Source organism: Callithrix jacchus, chromosome 16, assembly GCF_049354715.1.
Source record: "Callithrix jacchus isolate 240 chromosome 16, calJac240_pri, whole genome shotgun sequence".
Taxonomy (NCBI): domain Eukaryota; kingdom Metazoa; phylum Chordata; class Mammalia; order Primates; family Cebidae; genus Callithrix; species Callithrix jacchus.
In genome coordinates this window covers 63,075,801-63,099,846 of record NC_133517.1, presented here as the reverse complement: position 1 = coordinate 63,099,846, position 24,046 = coordinate 63,075,801, and the positions used below count along the sequence as shown (strand labels likewise).

The 24,046-nt window shown below is 42.3% G+C and overlaps 1 long non-coding RNA gene across 2 annotated transcripts; it reads left to right on the top strand.

Moving 5' to 3' along the window:
- Positions 1-11,380: 11,380 nt before the first annotated feature.
- On the top strand, positions 11,381-22,954 carry LOC144579664 (uncharacterized). Of its 2 annotated transcripts, XR_013527796.1 has the most exons (4): positions 11,381-11,561; positions 12,105-12,280; positions 13,561-13,673; positions 21,841-22,954. It is a non-coding gene; the product is annotated as an uncharacterized LOC144579664 (long non-coding RNA). The 2 variants fall into 2 exon arrangements; XR_013527797.1 differs by lacking the exon at positions 12,105-12,280.
- The last annotated feature ends 1,092 nt before the right edge of the window (positions 22,955-24,046 follow it).

Here is a 24,046-nt window from a genome sequence, read left to right as displayed (position 1 = left end):
TGAGAAGCCACCTTTTGCATCGGTGTGACCCAGATGGGAGACTTGAAGTCAAAGGGGGTCATTTTGGAGCTCTAAAATTTGACTGTCCTGCTGGATGCTGGACTCGCATAAGGCCTGTATTACCTTTGTTTTGGCCAATTTCTCCCATTTGGAATGGCTGTATTTACCCAGTGCCTATACCCTCATTGTAACTATGAAGTAACTAACTTGCTTTTGATTTTATAGGCTCATAGGCAGAAGGGATTTGCCTTGTCGCAGATGACACACTGGACTGTGGACTTTCATGTTAATGCTGAAATGAGTTCAGACTTTGGAGGACTGTTAGGAAGGCATAATTGGGTTTTAAATGTAAGGACATGAGATTTGGGAGGGGCCAGTCATGGAATTATATGGTTTGGCTGTGTCCCCACCCAAATCTCAGCTTAAATGGTAACTCCAACAATTCCCCCATGTTGTGGGAGGAATCCAATGGAAGGTGATTGAATTATGGGGGCAGGTCTTTCCTGAGCTGTTCTCATGATAATAAATGAGTCCCATGAGGTCTGATGGTTTCAAAAACAGGAGTTGCCTGCACAACCTCTCTCTTTTTGCCTGCCACCATCCACATAAAATGTGGCTTGCTCCTCGTTGCCTTCTTCCATGATTGTGAGGCCTCCCCAGCCATGTGGAACTGTAAGTCCATTAAATTTCTTTCTTTTGTAAATTGCCAAGTCTTGATTATGTCTTTCTCAGCACCATGAAAATGGACTCATACACCATGCGAGAGCCTCTTTTCCAGTAAATATTACCTTACTAACAGTACTCATCACACTGCAATTTTTGACTAAAAATTTGTCTTCTTGGCATTATATTTCTGCCTCCCAAGTAACACAAGGTTGCTATGCATTGGTCAGCTTCTAGAACTTTGTATCTAATGCCAGTGAATTAAAGGTTACTAATTATCAGCAAAGAAATACAAATATATAAACCCATACAGAAATAGAGAATGGGAGGAGATAGCACATATTTTTAAAAAGCAAACACAATTCCAAAGATGAAAATCAAATCTGTGGTTCAGAATGAAACTAACAGATTATAGAAAAAAGCCTACATTTTTGTAGGTTGACAGACAACAAGAATCAAGCATTTTTGAACTGCAGAATCCTGGAAAGGCTCAGAAATTAGAAAGACCAAATATTTCTGAAGACAGCTTTTAGGCAGTGGAGCTAAAGCAGGAAGATTGGGTGAAGGTCAAACAAGAAGCAATAAATCACCCATACCTATTACTCTACTTCAAATGGACACTTCCCTCTCTGCTCCTTTGCCGCTTATATAATCAATAACAGATTAGTATCCATAATTCGGAGAGAATTCCTACAAATTCATAAGAAACTAAAAAAAAAAAAAAAAAAACACAAGAGGCAAGAATGGGCCTTTCACATACAAGGAAACAGAAGCGATAAATATACATACTTCACTGGCCATCAGGAAAGTGCAAACTAAGACCAGAATGAGATAACATGTCACACTATTCAGTGAGCAAAAATTAAGATGCCTTAATATAACAAGTGTTATTGAGGATATAATTCAGCAAAACGCTTATAAACAGCAAAGTAAGAGCATAATTTAGAAAACAATTTGGCATTATTGTGTGCATTAGACTGCCTATGCCAATAACTATAAAAACCAGCTCCTAAATCTAAGTGGCCTAAGATAATAAAAGTCTAACATAACAAGTTTCTAGTCTTTCATGTGAGTGCTCCTAATTAAATGGCTCTCCTCCAATTGATGACCTAGGATTCCAGGCTCTGTCCATCAAATGGTTCTGCTATCTCAGAGATTCTGATTCTGGTTTGAAAGATTATGTGAAATGTTATAGGGCCAGGCATGCATTGGGTTAAATTGCTTCCACTCGCATTACACTAATCAAAGCTCAGTCACGTGGCTCTATGCTATCTGCAGACACGGCTGGAAAATACAGTCTTCTTGTGTAACCAAAGGAATTGAGATTTGTGAGTCTCTAGAAAGTCACTGGCAGTTCTTATAAAGTTGAGCATAAATATACCATACATACTGGAAATTCCTCTTCAGGATACGTTGGAGTTACTATTGGGATACCCCAGAGGACTTCTTGCACATACACAAAAACAAGTCTGTTGATGAAAGCATGGTTCCTAAAAGCAAACTCCAAAAACAATCCAAAAGGCCTTGAAAAGTCCAAACACCCACCCATGAAAACCTAGCAACGATCCAAATCAACAAGTAAAGAAGCAGCCAGGCACAGTGGCTCTGCCTATAATACCAGCACTTTGGGAGGCCGAGATGGGCAGATCACTTGAGGTCAGGAGTTTGAGGCCAGCCCAGCCAACATGGTAAAACCCCATCTCTACTAAAAATACAAAAAATTAGCTGGAAGTGGTTATGTTTCTATCTTCAAGGAGGGAGAAACATGAGGAGGAAGACAATAAGGGCTGGATGAGCTGCTACCCAGAGCCCTTTGTTTTTGTCCTCAGGTAAAAATATTCCCTGGACCTGATTCCCATTGGATTGCAGCCTTGTGCACCGTACAGAGATTTCGCCATAGGAGATCCTTTTGTCACCTACCCCCAGTCACTAAAGGAAGACTGGGAGGATCTGTGACCTGGAAGTTTAGGACTCTGAAGAATCTAACTTTTAGGATGAAGGCTGAAAACAGTGCAAATAATATCTGCACACTACTTCACAGTATGTTTATTGCAAATAAAGGGCACGTAAAACTCTCCCTTTGACATGATGAGATTTCCATTGCATTGACATTTAAAAAAAAAGAAAAAAAGAATCAGAGTACAGCCTGGCCAAGAGAGAAAAGGAAACTCCAATATGACAGATCCTAAGACTAGTTCACTTAAAGCATACCTGGAATCCTAAGTGCATTTAATACATGTTTCTTGCTTTGTAATTATATTAATATTTATTATACATGTATGACATATATATGTATGTGTAAATATACATGTGAAAAGATGTAGTTTATTCGAGCCTTTCCTTGTATGCAGACAACAGGCTCCCTTCTAAGCATGGGATGAGCATGAAATCTGGTCTCCCTATCACAGCACTCTCTACTCTGATTCTCTATCATGGTGTCTTCCTCCTTCTTGACCGTCATTTCCTGATTCACAGCATCCTTTTCATGCTGATTATAACACTTTTCAGACCTTCTTCCTTTTCTCATTTTCACTTTTAAAAATGTAAGCATTTCTGGCCGGGCGCGGTGGCTCAAGCCTGTAATCCCAGAATTTTGGGAGGCCAAGGCGGGTGGATCACGAGGTCAAGAGATCAAGACCATCATGGTCAACATGGTGAAACTCCGTCTCTACTAAAAATACAAAAAATTAGCTGGGCATGGTGGCGCGTGCCTGTAATCCCGGCTACTCAGGAGGCTGAGGCAGGAGAATTGCCTGAACCCAGGAGGCGGAGGTTGTGCTGAGCCGAGATCACACCATTGCACTCCAGCCTGGGTAACAAGAGCGAAACTCTGTCCCCCGCCCCCAAAAAAAAATAAGCTACATCTATAATTTTTTTTCCTATTTCTGTATCTTTTTGCCATTATATTTGCATAGAGCTTAAAAAAAAACAAACAGAACCTTGAGAGTCATTGTGTTGCAATTTGTAAAGGAAGACTTTAGTTGCTGGTAAGATTTCTCAGCCACAACATACGGAGAGAGGAAAGTAGTTAAACAGAATGTTGCCTGGTGTCCCTTCGAAGCCTATGGTCTTGACAGCTTCTTAAGAATAATGACTGTATTGTTCACCTTCATATTTCAGGTCTCTAGAGCACAAAGCTCCTGAACTTTCCATACAACAAGTGTAAATAAGTTAGTGAATTAATAAGTGAAGAATAGATCTTTAGAAATAAATCCTTTCCTAAGTTTGATGGAAGGTACAAATAGGGTTAGGAAAAGAATAGAGTCTTAACCACCTCCCTTCATAATGTTCCCCAAAAGGTTTAAAGAAGGGGACCCAACTTGCGACTGAATACACCAAAAGGCATTGAACACGTCATCATATGAGAACTCCAGTTTGCTTCTGTATACTTGGAATTATTAGAAAGTTCCTTTTTTCCAGTATTCACCTATGGAAAATTCCAACATGGCTAGGAATATTCTAGTTATGAGTTGTTTTGAAGGGTCATGGGTAACCATATTATTCCTATAATTTTTAATTCATATATATTCTAAACTTAGGGGGAAAGTCTCTATTTGCCTAGAAGTCATGCTGATTTGCTAACTCATTATGTTTCTATTTATAGAAAAGGAGAAACATGAGGAGGAAGGCAACAGAGGTAGAATGAGCTCCTACCCAGAGCCCTTTGTTTCTGTCCTCAGGTAAAAATATTCCCTGGACCTGATTCCCATTGGATGGAAGTCTTGTGGACCCTACAGAGATCTGGCCCCAGAAGTAACACTTAACCATCTGCTCTGGTGGATAGAACACTCCCTGTAAGGTCACTCTACCCTGGGGTTCTCAGAGCCTGAAATTCTGTATCTACACAATGGGGGAAGTAATGCCTGCCACAATGAAAAGCTTAAATAAAATAATGAGGAAGTTCCTGGTTTAAGGAAGGCGCTGAATGTATGCCATTCCCCCTAAATTGGCATTCATTTGCTCTGGTTCAAGTTTACCATCCAACAATAAATATGTTATCTTGCTTTTCCAAATGATAGCCACTCTAACTATTAAGCACAAACATACTGTCACCATTTATGATCTACTCCAAACACAACAGACCAGTTTTCTTTAAATGCCAGTAATACGGACGAGTTCATGATCCTTTGGTGATGATACCATACAAGGCAAATACGACTCCACAGGAAATAAGTGAAGTGGGTCTGTGAAAGCAGGCTTTATCTGTTTTTCTTTACAAAGAAACAGGACTACAGGGGGCTATAGGGATTGAGTGTGACTTATCATTGTCTACATGCTGCTTGGTCAGAGGGCTAGGCCTCCCAGGTCATTCCCATACTCTAGGAATCCATGGGGAAAAGTGATCCTCTCCACACAGTTCTGAAGTGATGAAGGTCATTCAGCCAGTTGCAAGGAGAACTGGAGCTAGAAGCCACCAGTTCCTACCCTATCTTCTTTCTACCTTCTTTCTACTTCTTTCCCTATCCTCCCACTTGCCTATGACAGACACTGTGTTTTTAAGGTACAGTTACTTTTAAACCTCAAAATGAGAAGTTGTTTTCACACAGTCTTTCTATAATTAAGTCATCAGCACAACTCATGAAAACAAAACAGTGCCCTTTTCATTAGTGTCTTGAATGTGAATGAATGGTTCATTATTCTTTCCCATCTCAAGCTGAGATCATTATTAAAGTCTGAGGAAATAGTAAATAGCCAGACAGGGAAATTCAGAACTGCATGGTGAGGGTCACTGTTACCCCTGGGTCCCCAAAATACAAGAATGACCTGGGAGGCCTGGCCTCTGGCCAGCAGCAGGTGGACAATGAGAAGCCAAAGAAAGCTCCTAACATTTGGGCTCAGGTCACCCTCAGAGCAAAGGTATCTCATTGAAAGAATAAGAAGACTTTCTAAAAAGACTCTCCTGGTTCTCCTTTGAGGTTTATTGGATTTTGATAAATAAGCACCTACATAAGTCCACTATCTTGACTCTGGACCCCAGAAGTCAAGTTGTCTTTGATGTGCCTACTCTACAAAAATTTGTTAAGGACCTACTGCGTACCAGATCCTGTGCTCATTGCTGGGATCCAAGATAACTAAGATGCAGTCCTTGACTTCAAATAGGAGATACAGATGTGTGTGAAAAATGACTGCAGTACTCTAGGACACGTTCATTCAGGAGAGCTGATTGGCTGCTGTCCTTATATATGGAAGGTCTTGCCAAGGAGCTGATGTTTAAAAAACTAGGTCGGGAAAATTGAGTGAGTAGCTGTGCCCCTTCCTCTACACAATGTTATACAGCAGAACTTTTTCCTACATCCCTCTACATATTTCATGACACCTGCTGGAGAGAACCTGCCAAATAACTACATAAAGAAATAAAGGAAGTTATTTTAATTTCAACTGCATTTATTGAGCACCTTTTTGGCAAGACACAGAGCGGGTTATAAAAGATACAGCTTCTGAGTGTCAGCCCCTAATTGGTGGTGATTGTTCTCTATATAAAGGTCAAACTGTAATGATTACCGCATTCAATGATTAACCAAGAGACAGCCTAGTCCCAGTTGTAAAACTAATTTGGGCAGGAGACTTTCCTTCCTAGAGTCTCATCTGTAAAAATGAAGAGGTCAAACACAGACGTGTGAAGCTTCCCACACTGTGAGTCTGTGATGTTACGATTTCTGTGAAATATGCTTCTGCCTTTGAAATGCAGTCCCTGAATGATTCCACCCTCAAGGACAGCACCGAAAACTCAGCTAAATGCTGGGGTGTCGGGTGGTCAAGAACAAAATCCATTTTCCCAGAACATTCAAGGAGAATTGAAAAATTCCATCCAAATGGAGCCTGCAACCTTGCTTGTAACTGTAAGGAGGAGGCAGAGAGAGAGAAGTGTGTGCAGGCCCAGGGAGCCGGTTGTAAGCAGAGGCGTGTTAGCTGAAGGGAATGCTGGCCAGGAGCAGGGATCTGTAAATATTCCGTAACACCCAGTTCATCTATCAAAATGAGCTCCAGCCCTCATTTGTGAATTCAACAATGGGACTTTTGGTTGTTCTTTGGCCGCTGCCATTCACTCTGCTCTGTCTATTCACTCACTCTGTTCTGCTCCACCAAAAAATCAACCTCAATCTACTCTCCCTTAACACTACCAAGCTTACTGAAGTTTTCCAGCATTTGGCTTATGAAATATTCACACCAAGTGTAGCAGGACGCTTGAGAAAATGGAGACAATGGAAATTGGGGGAGGTGACATAATGAAACAGCAGCAGTGCTCAAAATGGAATGTCAGATTTTCCTAACACTCAAGTCTGGACCTTTCATTTAGAATGCTTCTCAACTCAGTCAAGTTATGGCCCACAAAATAAATGTTAGTATTTGTCTGGCACAATGGAGTTAATAGATGGGACTCCTTGGAACTGGACTAGATACACCGAGAAGTTTCCAGGTATCCCATCCCAAAGACTAAAGGAGTAGTTCAGCACCTTTATTGTATTAGTCAATGTATGCCAGCTGTTGTGACTAACAACCAAAATTTCAGTGGATTAACAAGCAATGTTCATTTCCTATTTGGGCCATTGTCTAACTAGGCATTCCAACTAGCAAGTGGCAGTCTAAATAGTGGTTCTGGGATCACAGCTTCTTAGGCTATCTGTGCCTCTTCCGTCTTCTGCACTCTCCTGGGAATCCTCCATTGGATGATTTATGTACAGCCTGCTAATAAGCCAAGAGACAGAAGGAGGAGAATCATAGGACATCATATTACTGTCATGCATCCACCACTGTCTCCTATATCCCATTGAGCAGATACCAGCCACATGGTCTGTATGGCAAAAGATGCTAATGCCCCTGGCTATCCAGAGCAGGAGGGGGATATCCTGTCACAGGGTCAGCCAGGTTCCTCCTTAGACTACAGGTCCCCAAAGTGTGCTCCATGATTAGCAGTCCTGGCAGCACCTGGGGCATTTTGAGAAATACAAAAGCTCAGGCCCTATTTTAGAGCTGTGCATTTCAATAAGATCCCCAGGTCATCTTGTTTTGAGAAATACTGCACCAGAGTACTCACATATCTAGTGACTATCAAAACTGCTGAACCCATCAAAATAGCAAAGAATTTTAATCAATAAATTTTCTATGGCCATGAACTCCCAACTAAAAATTATGTGGATACACAAAGAAAGGCACCTATCCTGCAAGAGCATCAATATTTATTAATCATGTATTTAGTGTCAAATACAAAGCTAGAAACATCATACACACTATCTCATTTAAGAACTACCACAATTCTGGTCAGGCATGGTGGCTCATGCCTGTAATCTCAGCATTTTGGGATGCTGAGGTGGGCAGATCACCTGAAGCCAGGAGTTCAAGGTCAGCCTGGCCAATATGGCAAAACCCTGTCTTTACTAAAACTAAAAAAGGTAGCCAGGCATGGTGGCAGGTGTCTGTAATCCTAGCTACTTGGGAGGCTGAGGCAGGAGAATCACTTGAACCCTGGAGATGGGGAGACGGAGGCTGCAGTGAGCCAAGATTGTGCCACTGCATTCCAGCCTGGATAACAAGAGCAAAACTCCATCTCAAAAAAAAATAAAAGAAAAAAAGGAAAAGCTACCACCATCCTGAAACAAATTTGCTATGTAAAGAAACTTACCCAAGACCCCCCAGCTGGTTAGTGAGACCAGAATTCAGAGCTACATGTATCTAGTCTGGGACTTTCAGTGTTCTGCCACATAGTAGCTTAGCTACATTTCAAGCTCAGTCTTTAGAAAAGGGCCTGGTCGATAATAACTTGAAAAGGGCTCTAGAATTATGTAATTTGGAGAAGAAAATGAAATGCTCAACAGAGGCTTAAAACATGCCCACTTAAAATTTTTAAATTATTTCATGAAAAAAAGAGATTTTTTTAAAGTTAGATTAAAAAGAGATCTTACAGGCTGTTCTAGTTAATTTTAACCTCAGTGAGAAATGTCACATTTCTCATGCACATTTGATTAGGCATCCAGGAGTGTCAGGACATCCTGTCCCATGGTAGATTTCTGTGAGAATTACACGGTCTATGGAGATAATTATAAAACAAAATCTCATCTCAATATGAACAAGAGGAAGAAAATGAGCCACTAATATTCTGATATTCCAAGGACATGGCAAACCAAGACACACTCTGAGCTCGGAAGTACGCTTTCGTGCTTTCCTTTCTCCTATTTAGTAATACTTGTTAACGCCTGTGGTAATTGTTTGCATCTCACTGGGTGTATGTTTGAATTTATAATGATCTCGACAGGCAGAGAATTTCTCATGGTGTTGACTAGCAGTTCTCAAAGGTAAGTGAGCATGAGGATATTGGCAAAGACTATTCAAATGTATACTCCTTAGCCCCATCTCCAGAAATTCTGACTCAACACATGTGGACTGGCACTTAGGAATCTAAAGGCTTAAAATGCAGCCTAGGTGATATTCATGCAGGGTCCATGGACCTCACTTTGAAAAATAAGAATGTGTTCTGCAGCACTGCAGTCATTCATTTGCAGTCTGCTCACTTCAATAATGTCATTATGGTAGGGCCCATTTCTCATTCTCTTACTCCTTAATGCTCAGCTCCTTGCCTAGAACCTCAGGACACAATTATGTTCATCTATAATTCTCAATAAACATTTATTTTATAACGGAAAAGAAGTGGATAAAAATAAAGATATAATAAAGATAAGGTGAATGAATGAATAAATAAATGAACATCAAGCACAACAGGCTTCACGGCAACATATTGTAAGGCACTGCCCCTGTCTGTTGGAACCTGCTGAGGATTGAACCAACATATTTTTCTGTTCCTGTGCTAAATAATTCTGGGGCAAAGCATATCTTCCTGTTTTGTGCTAAGCAATATTGAGATCAAACAAAAATAATTTATCTACATCTCCAAGAAATACCTTCTCTTAAAAAATAAGTCTATGCCCTAATTGATCAGCTTACATATCAGGGCTAACATATCAATGTCCACATCAACGCCCTCACCCCCTTGCCATGCACAGAAATCAGAAGTGTTCACATTGTAAATTCTGCTCAATCCTAACTAGTTCTCCACCTTGCAACCAGTTCCCTACAACTCAAGAGACAGTGAAGACTGAAACCACAGTAGAAATCACCCAACCTGAAATACTGCTGATCAACTCTCTTGATTTTTTATTTTGGAGATACTTTGAGACTGTTGAGGTGATGTTCTCTTTTATGAAAGTAAGCCTAAAAAGCTTAACCGTCTTTGATCAGAAAGTTTTCTGGGGAGCCAACATCCAATACTACAAAGCATCTCCACACAGAACTATATAAAACCCGGCACACGATAAGCCGTCAATCATTGCTGTAGACTGAACCAAGAACCCTGACTGATGTTATATTACTATGAGTAACCCTATAATATGTAATATAAAATATTACTCTGGGTAACCTTATAATATAAATAATGTATATTATATATACAAATTATATATAATAATTTATATATAATGTATAACCCCAGAAGGGGTTGTCTCACAAACTACTCTGGGTGACCCTATATTATATTTATAATATGTTATAAATTATAATATATAATATATTATAAATATATATATAATTTATTATAAATTATAATATATAATATATTATAAATATATATAATTTATAATAAAATATAATATGTAATTATAATGTATTATAATTATAAAGATCATATAATTATATAAATATTATAATGATATAATGATATAAATATAATTTATAATGTATTATAATATATTACAATTATATTATACTATATTATATTTTATAATATAAATTATAGGGGTACCCAGTAGTTTTTGAGCTGATCCCTTCTGGATTGCCTAGGTTGGAGAAACGAGAAAGATGAAACCTTTTGTATTCATTCATACATTTATTGGTACATTCATTTGACAAGTATTTATTGGAGAATTATACTGAGCTGAACACTAGGGATAAAGTACTTTGCATTCACTGTCTAGCAGAGGAGATAACTATATAAACTGATCAGTGCAAGGATGTGTAACAAGGGCTGTGATGAGTTTCTACTGGGAATAGTAGGAACACAAAAAATAGAGTGGTTGGTTCTACCTGGAGAGGGAGGAAGTGCCACCTTGTACCTAATGGACTTGATGCTTGAGCTGAGATGGATAAGATTAGGTAATATTAGATATCACTAGGAAGATGAGGTAAGATAAACATTTCAATCGGAGAAAACAGAAGGAACAAATGTTCAGAACCATAAAGAGGCTGATGCCAATGGAGCTGTAAATATTTTGTCTTTTCAGGAATACAGAATTTAATAAATAAGTATGGAAAGATTAGTAAAGGCCAGATAACCAAATCCCTTATCTCGAAAGGGTATCTGACTTGATAATACACTGAAGGGTTTTAATTAAGATAATGACAGGACAAGACTTATATTGTAGAAAATTCCTCCTGGTGGCAGAGTAGAAAGTGAATTTGGAGGCAAAATGACCCTGGACACAAGCAGAGTCCCTGGGAAGCCATTACATTTGTTAAGAGGTAGTGAAAGTTGCAACCAAGGTGTCGGGGATTGAACAATCTCCCTGAGAAGATAAGTTCAACTCCTAACTAGTGTGTGTGAATACAACCTTATTTGGAAACAGGGTCTTTGCGATGTCATCCAGTTAAGATGAGGTCATAACTAACAATGGTGTGCTCCAACCCAATGGCTAGAGTCCTTAGAAGAAGAGGAAAGTTTGGACACAAAGACATACAGAGGGAGAAGGTCATGTGACAATGGTGGTAGAGACTGGAGTGCTGTGTTTGCAGGCTAAAGAATACCTGGAATAACGACCAGCACCTACCAGAAGCCATGAAGAGAGAAGGAAGAGCCTTCCGAGAGGGCAGGGCGCTGGCCACATCTTAGCTTCAGACTTCTGGCCTTTAGAACAGTAAGAATAAATTTCATTTTTTTGTTTTTGGGTCTTTTTTTTTTTTTTTTTAGAAGTCTTGCTTTTTCACCAGGCTGGAGGTGAGTGGCACAATTTCGTCTCACTGCAACCTCTGCCTCCCGGGTTCGAATGAGTCTCCTGTCTCAGCCTTCCAAGTAGCTGGGACTATGGGTGCGTGCCACCACGCCCTGCTAGCTTTTATATTTTTGGTAGAGATGGAGTTTCACCATGTTGGCCAGGCTGGTCTCAATCTCTCAACATCGATCTCTTGATCCACCTTCCTCGGCCTCCCAAAGTGCTGGGATCACAGGCATGAGAATAAATGTTAGTTGTTCTAAGCCATGTAGTTTACATTATTTTATTACAGGAGCACTAGAAAATTAATAAGGGAAACAGCAATAGAGAGTGGGATGGGGAAAAAAACAAACTATGGTTAGGGAATAGAAACTTTAGGAATCAGAGAAGATTAAAAATGGGAGTTAGGAGACATGAGGGGTGGTCAAGGTGAACCCAAACTCTGTATTTTTTCACTGTTGGACACAGTATATGTGAATATCTACGAGATTTCCAACTAAAGGAGTCTGACAGGAAAATGTGCTGGTCTGTAGGCCGAAAAGAAGAGGCCGACTGGAGGGTCCTCAATGGCCACAGGAGAGGGAGCCCATCTCAGGCAGAATGTACAGCCTGAGACACCTGCCGAGTACACTGGAGAGAAAAATGTAAATACTTCAGTTTCATTTGCCGTGTAACGCAGAAAACAGATGTTTCTCCTGCCTGTCCTCCAATCTGAGGGATAATGTTTTTAATTAAGCCTTGACAATGTCATTTGACTGTCTTGTCCATTTGTGTAGCATGACTCACATTCCAAATCCAACTGCCTATTGTAGTATCATTCTGTCCATGATTCTCCCTTAACATTTCTTGCGTGGGTCTTTTCCACTTTAGTTCCCCAGCTATTGCCTCAGTTCCAGTTCTCACTTCTGATTTGGCCTCCTAATTTTTATTCCCTACCTCTAGCCTCTAGTATCCATTTTTTTTTTTTTTTTTGAGACAGAGTCTTGCTCTTTTACCCAGGCTAGAATGCAATGGTGTGATCTCAGCTCACTGCAACTTCCACCTCCCAGGTTTAAGCAATTCTCTTGCCTCAGTCTCTCGAGTAGCTGGGATTACAGGCACTTGCCACCATGCCAAGCTAATTTGTGTATTTTTGGTAGAGATGAGGTTTTATCATGTTGCCCAGGCTGGTCTCGAACTCCTGACCTCAAGTGATCTGCCCACCACGGCCTCCAAAAGTGCTGAGCTTACAGGCGTGAGCCACCGTGCATAGCTCTTCTCTTCTTTATCCCCCAAATCCATCCTTCAAATGCAGTCTGGAGATTGTTTTCTCGAATACAAACCTGACTATGCCATGACTCTCCAAAATTTCCAGGAGAGAGTCTGACTTCCTTTGCCTGTCGAGTCCTTTCACACCCAAACCCTTTATACTTCTCCAGTCTTTCTCTGAGTGTGTCCCTTAAATTTCTGAGTCTCATTATTATCCTGCTACTCACAGCTCCTCAACTTCATTCTACTGTCACTGCTATTCCTTCTGTCCAGATTGACTTTATCTTTGCTGAACCCCTTACTCGTGTTCCTTAAGTGTTATCTTCTCTATGAAGCCTACAGAATTCCTAATGCAGTGCAAGAACTGGCCACTTTCTCCTTTGTAGGCACACTGTAAGCATTTCTTGGGGTGTCTCTACAGTCCTGGACTATACATATTATGACTCTGTCTCTCTAGATCACAGTCACAGAAGAGTGTCTGTGTCACATTTATCTTCATAGTTGCAGCACCTAGCAAAGGGACACATAGTAGGCCCTAAGAAAAAGTGATAAATGAGAACAACACAACTACTTAAATCCTGCTAAAGCCTGTTCTCCAACGTAAATGCATCCAGTGTAAGGCCCCCGAGATTCTCCCATCAGGGCCGGGTGATTTATAACTTGTATGATTTATCAGGCTCTGTGTACCAGGTGTCACCTCTGCATTCAGCTTCACTGATCAAGAAAATGAATTCGATCCTGGATCTCTGTCCTTCCGATAGCAGCTTTCTGGGAGAAGTCGTCAATATGGTAAATTATCTTCCCAGCTGTTAATACTGTGTACCCATCTTGTTTCCCTTCTTTTATTTCAGCTGAGCACCAATTTGTGCCATGATATTTACATGAATATCTTCATTTCATCAGTACCATTGTCCATCTGTTTGGCTGAGGGCTGAATTACCAAGCTGTGGCCAGGAATGGAGGCATTAGCCAGTCTAAATGCTAACTTCTCCCCGAAAAGAAGGGCAGTCCCATTTTCAGTTTTCCTGCCTCTGCTTACCACTGAAATGCAGCCTAGCAGACGTGGAGCAGAGAATTAGAAAAACCATCCTTTAGCAGAAAGTTAGAAAATGTTGAGGTGCTGGGCACGGTGGCTCACGCCTATAATCTCAGCACTTTGGGAGGCCAAGGCGGGTGGGTCACCAGAAGTCAGGAGTTTGAGACCAGCCTGGCCAATGTGATAAAACCTCATCTCTACTAAAAATACAAAAATTAGGCATGGTGGCAAGCACCTGTAATCCTAGCTACTCAGGAGGCTGAGGCAGGAGAATCACTTGAGCTTGGGAGGCAGAAGTTGTAGTAAGCCAAGATCACACCACTGCACTCCAGCCTGGGAAACAGAGTAAGACTTCATCTCAGAAGAAAAGAAAGAAAGAAAGAAGATGATGAGGTATTTGTCTTCTTGAAGACAGTGGCTATGCCATGAAAGCTGAGTGCAGAACATGAAATAAACATTCTGGCCACTTTAGCTGAGCCCCTGCTCTGCAACCCCAGATCTAACAAACACACATTATTCATTCATTTAAACATAGTTAACGTGGACTTACTACAAGTCAGACATAGTAGACTATGAATGCAAAATAGTCTCTGAATTCACAAACTCTTTCATTCCATGAGGTCAACAGATACGTCTTGTACATCTACTGTATGCCAAGCGCTGTGCTAAGCCCTGGGGATGAAGCACTGATTAAACCAAGGACATGCTCTGAAGGACTCAGAAGGTGATGTTTGACAACCACATTTGGAAAGACAGTTTTCCATGCAGAAAAAGAATGGCTCTCGCAAAAGCTCCAAGACAGAAATGAATTTGACACATTCAAGGCATAGAGAAAAGGTAGAGTGGTGTGAGTGAGTGAGCAGCGAGAGGGGAGGTGGAAGTTGTGGACAGAGTCTAAGAGACTGGGGTGGCCATGGCATGGCCTCGGATCTTATTCTTCATGTGATGAGAAGACATTGAAGAGCTTTAAGAGAAGTGCTGCCGTTGCGTGAATTACCTTTTAAAAGGATCATCTAGTCAACCCCTCTTGTGGAGAATGGGCTGCAGAGGAACAAGTCTGGAGGGAAACCAGTTAGAACTATTTCATTTGTCAAGGTGAGAAATAAGGTAGCTCGAACGGGGGTTGTTGCAGGGAGCACGGTAAGAAGTGATCTAATTGGGATGTATTTTGCAGTAAAATGGACAGGACTTTATATTGGAAGAGAATGGGTTACATGTGAAAGAGAGAACAAACACAAAGCTAACTCTGAGATGTGTGATGTGAGCAACTTTGTGGATGGCAACACCATTTATTAAGGTAGGGAAGTCTTGGGGGTGGGGAACAGATTTGGAGAGGAAAATCAATAGGTCTGTTTCTAACACGTAATGTTTGAGATGCCAATCAGACATCCAAGGGAGGATGCCAAATGTGCTTATGAAAGATGGAGAGAAGTAGGCAGCCAGGTGAGGACATGGAAACAGAAGTGCAGGGTGGCACAGAAGCGTGGCACAGATTGAAATGCAACTCATATTGCCGAGCATCTGCCATGTGTCAGGCACCAGACTTCAACTCTCAAGTGCATTATCTCATTTCACCCACACTACAAGGGAGGTGTGATTTCCTGAAGGATGGAGGGCTTCTGAGTGGGAGCATTGCCATCTACCGCATTTGCACCCCAGCTCTGCTACTTTCTGTCTGTGTGACCTTGAGCAAGTTAGTGAACCACTGTAGGTTCTTTGTTTCCTCATCTGTAAACTGGAAATAGTAACACAACCTTTATGAGGAGTGAAGAGGTAATGCATGTAAATAACAGATTACAGCACATATTAACAAAATAACAGGCATCATCATTATCATCCTTTATGTTCATTCTGTTGTGGTTTGATTGTGCCCCATAAAAAGATGTGTTCCATTCCTAACTCCCAGCACCTGTGAAGGTGAACTTGGGAAAATATGGTCTTTGCAGAGGCAATCGAATTAAGATAAAGTCATGCAGGATGTGACTGACTCCTAATCCTATAACCGCGGTCCTTAGGAGGGAAATGTGGGCACAGGGACAGGCTGGGAGAATGGAGGCATGTTGCCTCAAGCAAAGAATGCCAAAGATGGCCGGCAACCAACAGAAGCTAGGAGAGATGTGGAATGGATTCTCGCTCAGAGCATTCAGGAGACATCCAGCCTCGAGAACTGGGAGGGAATACATCTCATTTTAAGGCACCCACTTTGTGGTATTTTGTTACAATGGCCCTGATATACTAATACAAGTTCTATTTTACAAAAGAGGAGATGAAAGTTCCAAAGGTGACATTGCTCTCCTAAGGTCACATGGCAAAACGTCAGCATCCCTGAGCCCATGTCAGAGAATATGCTTCCTCTACTTAGCCCCTGTGAAGGGTCAAGTGTTAGAAAAACTCCGAAACTTAGAAACTCAGGTTGCTAATGACTTAGTCATGCCCTACAGGGACCCATAGTTCATGGATAAGACAGGCAAAAAATGGAGCAAAGTGAATGAGGTGCTGACACCAAGTTCTAGGAAAGGACTATGGAAGTATTGACCGAGAGAGTCATTCTGATTTGTGCAGGGGTCAAGAATTTGACAAGGCAGGTGAAAGAAAGGCTGGTTGTGGAGTAGCAGATGTAAGGGGTGGCCAGCCCCTGTAAGAGTCAGGGAAAGTGACAGGACAGGTGGTACTGTATAAAACACAGACAAGAATCATCTCACAAAGAACTCATGCCAGCACTTTGAGGAGAGTATTATTGATTATGAATTCAACAGGTAAGAACACTGAAGTTTGAGGGGCTAAGCCACTATCCCCAGATCACATGGTCAGTGCCTATGGACAGGAACTGTAGGTGATCCTTGGTCCAAGCCTTATGCTGTGCTGCTTCTCATCTCAGTTACTAGCTGCTTGACTTTGAAAAGGCATTTACCTTACCCCAGGCTCCTCATCTGTAACCTAGGAATGGCAATAATCATAGCTGATGGTCAGCATGCACATTACCCCTCCAGCAACACCAGTCTAGTGGTCTCAGCTGGGCCTCCTCAATGCTAGTGAGGCCAGAGAGACCGAAGATTGAGAATGGTTCTTATCAGAATTCTCCCCAGTTCCTTCCGAACATTAATAGTGGACAATGAGGTTGCTGGTCTTTTTGCAGCATCTTGGGGAATCAGAGCCTGAAAAGGCCAATGATAAAATATTATGAGAGTTCGTCACAAACACACACAAAAAAAGATGACAAAGAAATTGAGTGATAAGGTTTCTAACAAAGAAGAACAGATGTAGCAAACTGGGTTCACAGACACTTGGCAATTTTATCTCAACTGGATGTTAGACAGTTCTAGTCTGTTTAACAAATACACCTGCTGCCTAAGAAGATCATCAATTCCACTTTAAAATGAGTCACAAAGGGGTGTAGCAGAACTACTTTAGGTCTAGGCCATTTTAAAAAGCAGAAGGCAGCTGCCTGAACTGTGGGAAAACGAGACAGGAGTATAGCGTGGATGGCTCCACAGATATGAAGCATGACTCGGATGTGGAGCCAAGTCATCCCAAGTACCGTCCTTCAACAGAGATGCAACAGACATGTTTATTGATTGCTTATCAATTCCTGGAATATTCTAAGCATGCTTACACTCTAATAAAGAAGATGTTATTTTTATTTCTATTCTCTATACATTAGGAAACTAAGACAGAGAGATACTTGGGCCCAAGGAGCATTCCTCCCAAGTGTATGCTCTTAATCACTATTCGACTCAACTTCTTCAAGTCTAGCCGACAGGAAGGAATAAAGAGATGAACAGGATTTAAGTCAGCAGTTAGATGATGCCAAGATAGGCTTTTCCTCTCAGAACATAAAACCCCAGATGTGGATAGAATCAGGGATAAAAGTGAGCAGAGAGTCTAGTCATTCTGCAGAAGCCCCAGGGGCTGCCACGAAGCTTAGAGTTTCCAGCATCAGGAGAACAGCTCTGAGAGCAACTCCAATCCTTCCTGCTGAAAGTTTCCAGCAGTCTGACCAGTCAATCTGTCCTGCCGAGAGTTTCCAGCAGTCTGACCAGTTATATACACAGTTGGTTGCAGGAGTGGGGCCTGCAGCCTGCATAGGATTGAGCTTACTTCTGCTGGATCTGGGATTTAATGGGAGAGAGTATTCAGAAAGGAAACAGACTGCTGATGCTGTTAAATACATTATTCAGTGTGTTTCTTACAGAGACTATTTATGCCTATGATGATTTAGTAGTGCTTTGATCAGATGAAGACCAAAAATTGAAGAAAATCTAAATATCAGGAAACCAACAGATTCTACAAGATGGTATTCGCTGTACCTTCTAACAAGCAGCCTGTGTATAGCAAGATTATCACAAGGCGAAGTGCTCATGTTTGAGTCAGGGCGACCGTGTGCATGACAGGAGGAGATGTTCAGTAGCATTGGAACAAGCACGCCTTGGCACCCTTTGGGAGCCAGACCAAGAAGTGCTGAGGAGGAAGCTCTTGGCCACCACTGCGTTCATGAGCTGTCTCTACTCATGTCACTTTCTTTTCCACCACTGGTATGATGTCTAGGGGCTAATTCTGGAAGCCCTAGGATTGTCCAAATACAAAACGCTGGAATAAGCCTCCAGCTGTATGATTTTAGGTGACTGATTTAAACTTCTGAGGCTTCAGTTTTATCCACTGCAAAATAAGATGAATAATAGTGAGTGCTGTTGCAGAGATGAACTCACACAGTGCACATGAGATGCTTAGCAGGGGCTCTCAATAAGTGGAAAGTAATAACTTTTGTTAATGAATTTTTGCTGTTGCTATTACTGAAGTTCTCTGTAAGAAATCCTGTTCATGAGTGCACACGTGTGTGTGTGTGTGTGTGTGTGTGTGTATGGTTGCATGGACATATCACCGACAATAGAGGAGTACTACAATGTACTATTGGCTAATTTTCAGGGGAAAGCCTTCATGAAGGAATTAGCATTTAATCTGGGCTTTCAAAGAAAAATCAACATTAATCAGAGAAACAAAAGGGTGAAGGGTTTTCCAGACAGAGACACCTGCACGGACAAAGCATGAAATTGATTAATATTCTGGTAACTCATGGAGCCTGACACTTCTGTGGGGAATTGTCTCAGTCCCTGGTTGTTCTAGAAGCCCATGCTTTCTTTTCTAAATGACAGAATAAAGGTTCAGCAGGTGCTACATTTCCTATCTCTATTAGAGAAACTCTAGTTTCTCTCCTCTGACCACAGCATTTCAGTCTAAATGGCCACATCATGTACACCCACAACCAAGTCTAATCTGTGTCCTTCCCTGTTTTATGCCCAGAGAGACCAGGCTATAAGAAACCTCCTGGAAAAAAAATCCTGAGGGTAAAACTCTTGACCTTGATCTGCAAACACCTGGGTCACCAGTGAGGAAGTATACTTTGGAGAACAGCTAGAATCTTCATTTCCTCTCTGAATCTGTTAAACTTCACCTATTCCTTCAAGTTCAAGATTCAGATTGCCCCAATTACAGAGATGACTGAGAGTAAAACCAAGGCACAGCATTGGAATGCTGTGTACATTCATGCACCAGAACTACTAGAAAGTGGGAGGAGTCTCCTCTGCTCCTGCACAGACTGAAGTGTGGCTTCAGGACAGTGGGACATCCAGAACAATCTGATATGTACTCCGGGAGGCACCAAGAAAACTAGCATTCTTAGGGAAAGAAAAGGACAAATGCCAGGCACCAGCCCAGCATCTCCAGGGACAGTAGCAGGTACCCCAGCAGAGGCTAAGCAGTGCCAGCAGACAGCAGGGGTGCAGTAGGGATTGCGGCCCTCCAGGAGCACCAGCTGGCAGCAGGCACCATGGTGATGTCATTAGCTCTTTGGGGTATTGTCTTTCTGGCCAGAAACCCATGGCCAGTGGTATCTTTGCCCAAGTTTTGCTCAGATTCATTTGAGCTTGTTCTGACCACCTGGCCTGGCAGGCTGCACGTGGCTTATGCTACTACTCTCGCTCTCATGCCTGCCAAGGGAAAGTCAGGTGTGGAATGGTGGGAGGACAGCGTGTGAGTAAGCATGGGGTCCAGCCACTGTGCAAAGTCAGACATGCCAGCTGCTGCAGCAGGGCATGCAGCTCCAGGTGCTGGCAAGGATGCCAGCTCTGCGAGGCTGCAACTGGACCAGGTGCACCACAAGCAGCTTCCATGGCTGTCACCAAGTAACACAGTGGTGCCCAGAAGCTTGCCGATGCCAGAAACCACAGGACCTCAAAGAGGGAGTCACAGACCTGGATCTGGGAGCTCTCAGGTCTTGGAGGGCCACAGGTCTTGTTTCCTTCTCTTCACCTACAATGTGGTGAGCAAGGGGCAGGTCTCAGCCCTTTTTGTGTCATGTCCTAGTTCTTTTACCCTAACCATTTGGTGGGTCCCAAGTTCTTGTCCTGTGGTCAGGAAGAATGAGGTATGGATACAAGTTAAGGGTGAGCAAGACAATGAGGAGCTTTATTGAGCAAAGAACAGCTCAGAGGAAACCTTCTGGGGAAGCTCCTTCTTGCAGCCAGGGTGTGCCAATGAGTGTTTAGCTCCTAGAAGACAGGGTATCTCCTCTCTGCTAGGCAAGTAATCCCGACAAGTGTCCAGCTGTCAGCAGATAGGGTAGCTTCTCTCTGCAGCTGATTATCCCACTGTCTGCACAACTCTCAGCAGAAAGGAGGCCCTGGAGTGGATTGATCCTCTGCAGCTGATCATCCCAACATCTGCTCAGCTCTGGCTGAGCCCAGGGGAGCACCACAGAGGGGAGGAAGTGCATGTCAATTGGTCCATGGGTGACGATGAGTGGGCCTAGTAAAGGCATCACAAGGTCCTACTCTGGTCCACGGGACTGGCAGCAAGACCCCCAGTCTTCAGGCCCTCCCTGGCATGAAGGTGGAGCTTCACCAGGAACCCTCCCACTTTTTCCCAGGAACCTTTCTGCCTCCTGATGCCATTTATGGTGCCCAGGCTGTAGGTGCCAAGGGAAGCCTACAGGCCAGTGCTGAACTGCCATCAGTTCCCCCTAGCAACCCCTCCTATGCTTTTTGGTATCCAAAGTCAAGAGAGGGCCGAGGTGGCAGGGTGTTGGCATGTCAGCATTGTCCTGAGCGTGTGCACACCCAGCCAGACAGTGACAGTACCCAAGCTTGGCCCCAACTTTGCTCTGAGGTTGGAGCCAGTGCCAACAGCAGGGAGAAACCAGACAGTAGGAGCAGCCACTTCTGAGCCTGCAAGGGTAGGGTTGTCTTCCAGGGCCCCCAAGAGTGAGAGATGCCTGACTCTGTAGCCACAGCTTGGGTGGCTGCAGCTGTGCCAGTGTGGTAGGGCTTCTGCCTGCTTTATGGAGCATGAGGCTCAGGTCTACAGCCATGGTTTGGGCAGCTGCAGCTGTGCCCAGGAGGGTAGGGCTCCTGCCTGTTCCTGGGCCTCAAGAGCACAAGGATGCCCAGGTCTGCGACCATGGCTTGCACAGCTGCAGCAGCACCTGGGGAGCTCCCTCCCCAACTCAGCATTGCGGGGCTTCTGCATGTCACCAGCTTCTGCCAGCTCTCACCAGCCCTATGGAGCGTGCAGCTCTGGCTGTGCCTCTCTGCTGTAGCTGGAGTGATGACAGCGGTTGCTCCAGATGGCCTGCTGCTGCCATCAGTGAGAATCTCCCTGGGCTCAGTGAGCACTGGAGGGCCCAGCAGTGGGTGTGGCCAGAGGAGAGAAACTGGCAATATCAGTGGTTTTTGAGGACTTAATCCTTCCTTTGGGTATTCAGAATTACCAAGGAGGCAAGGACGCAGAGCTCCAAAAAGTCTTCTGGTTTGAGAGACAGCCAGAATATGAGTTATTATTATTATTTATTTTTTTTATTAATTTAATAAATTAATAAAATATTAATTTATTTAATAATAAATTATTATTATTTATTCTGGCTTGCAGAAACACTACAAGCCAGAAGAGAGTGGGGGCCAATATTCAACATTCGTAAGGAAAAGAACTTTCAACCCAGAATTTCATATCCGGCCAAACTGAGCTTCAGAAGTGAAGGAAAAATAAAATCCTTTGTGAACAAGCAAGTACTCAGAGATTTTGTCACCACCAGGCCTGCTTTACAAGAGCTCCTGAAAGAGGCACTACACATAGAAAGGAACAACCAGTACCAGCCATTCCAAAATCACACCAAATGCTAAAGAGCATCAACATAATGAAGAATCTACAACAACTAACAGGCAAAACAGCCACTTAGCATCAAAATGGCAGTATCAAATTCACACAAAACAATATTAACCCTAAATGTAAATGGACTAGATGCACCAATCAAAAGACACAGACTGGCAAATTGGATGAAAATCCAAAACCCATCAGTGTGCTGTATCCAGGAAACCCATCTCACATGCAAGGATACACAAAGGCTCAAAATAAAGAGATGGAGGAAGATTTACCAAGCAAATGGAGAGCAAGAAAAAGCAGGAGTTGCAATTCTCATCTCTGATAAAATAGACTTTAAAGCAACAAAGATCAAAAGAGACAAAGAAGGCCATTACATACTGGTAAAAGGATCGATACAACAAGAAGAGCTAACGATCCTGAACATATATGGACCCAATGCAGGAGCACCCAGATATATAAGGCAAGTTCTTAATGACTTACAAAGAGACTTAGACTCCCCCACAATAATAGTGGTAGACTTTAACACTCCACTGTCAATATTAGACAGATCAACCAGACAGAAAATCAACAAGGATATCTAGGGCTTGAACTCAGACCTGGAGCAAGCGAACCTGATAGACATTTACAGAACTGTCCACCCCAAATTCACAGAATACACATTCTTCTCAGTACCACATCATACCTACTCTAAAATTGACCACATAATTGGAAGTAAAGCACTGCTCAACAAATGCAAAACAACTGAAATCATAACAAACAGCCTCTCAGACCATAGTGCAAGCAAGTTAGAACTCAGAATACAGAAACCAACCCAGAACCACACAGCTTCATGGAAACTGAACAACTGGCTCTTGAATGTTGACTGGGTAAACAATGAAATGAAGACAGAAATAAAGAAGTTCTTCGAAACCAATGAGAATGAAGACACAACATGCCAGAACCTCTGGGACACATTTAAAGCAGTCTCTAGAGGAAAGTATATAGCAATAAGTGCCCATATGAGGAGAATAGAGAGATCCAAAATTGACACCCTATCATCAAAATTGAAAGAGCCAGAGGAGCAAGATCAAAAAAAACTCAAAACCCAGCAGGAGACAAGAAATAACTAAGATCAGAGCTGAACTGAAGGAGATTGAGACACGAAAAACCCTTCAAAAAATCAATAAATCCAAGAGCTGGTTTTTTGAAAAGATCAACAAAATACACAGACCACTAGCCAGATTGATTAAAAAGAAAAGAGAGAACAACCAAATAGATGCAATAAAAATGATAAAGGGGAAATCACCACAGATTCCACAGAAATTCAAACCATCATCAGAGAATATTACAAACAACACTATGCACATAAACTAGTAAACCTGGAAGAAATGGATAAATTCCTGGACTCCTGTGTCCTCCCAAGCCTAAACCAGGAGGAAGCTGAAACTATGAATAGACCAATAACAAGGTCAGAAGTCGAGGCAGCAATAAGAGCCTACCACTCAATAAAAGCCCAGGTCCAGACGGATTCACAGCCGAATTCTACCAGACACACAAAGAGTAGCTGGTACCATTCCTTCTAAAACTATTTCAAACAATCCAAAAAGAGGGAAGCCTTCCCAAATCATTTTACGAGACCAACATCATTCTGATACCAAAACCCGGCAGAGACCCAACAAGAAAAGAAAACTTCAGGCCAATATCCATGATGAACATAGATAAAAATATCTTCAATAAAATATTGGCAAGCCGATTGCAACAGCAAATCAAAAAACTTATTCATCATGATCAAGTAGGATTCATCCCGGGGAGGCAAGGCTGGTTCAACATACGCAAGTCTATAAACGTAATTCACCACATAAACAGAACCAAAAAGAAAAACCACATGATTATCTCAGTTGATGCAGAGAAGGCATTCAACAAAATTCAACAGCCCTTTATGCTAAAAACCCTCAATAAACTCGGTATCGATGGAACGTATCTCAAAGTATTAAAA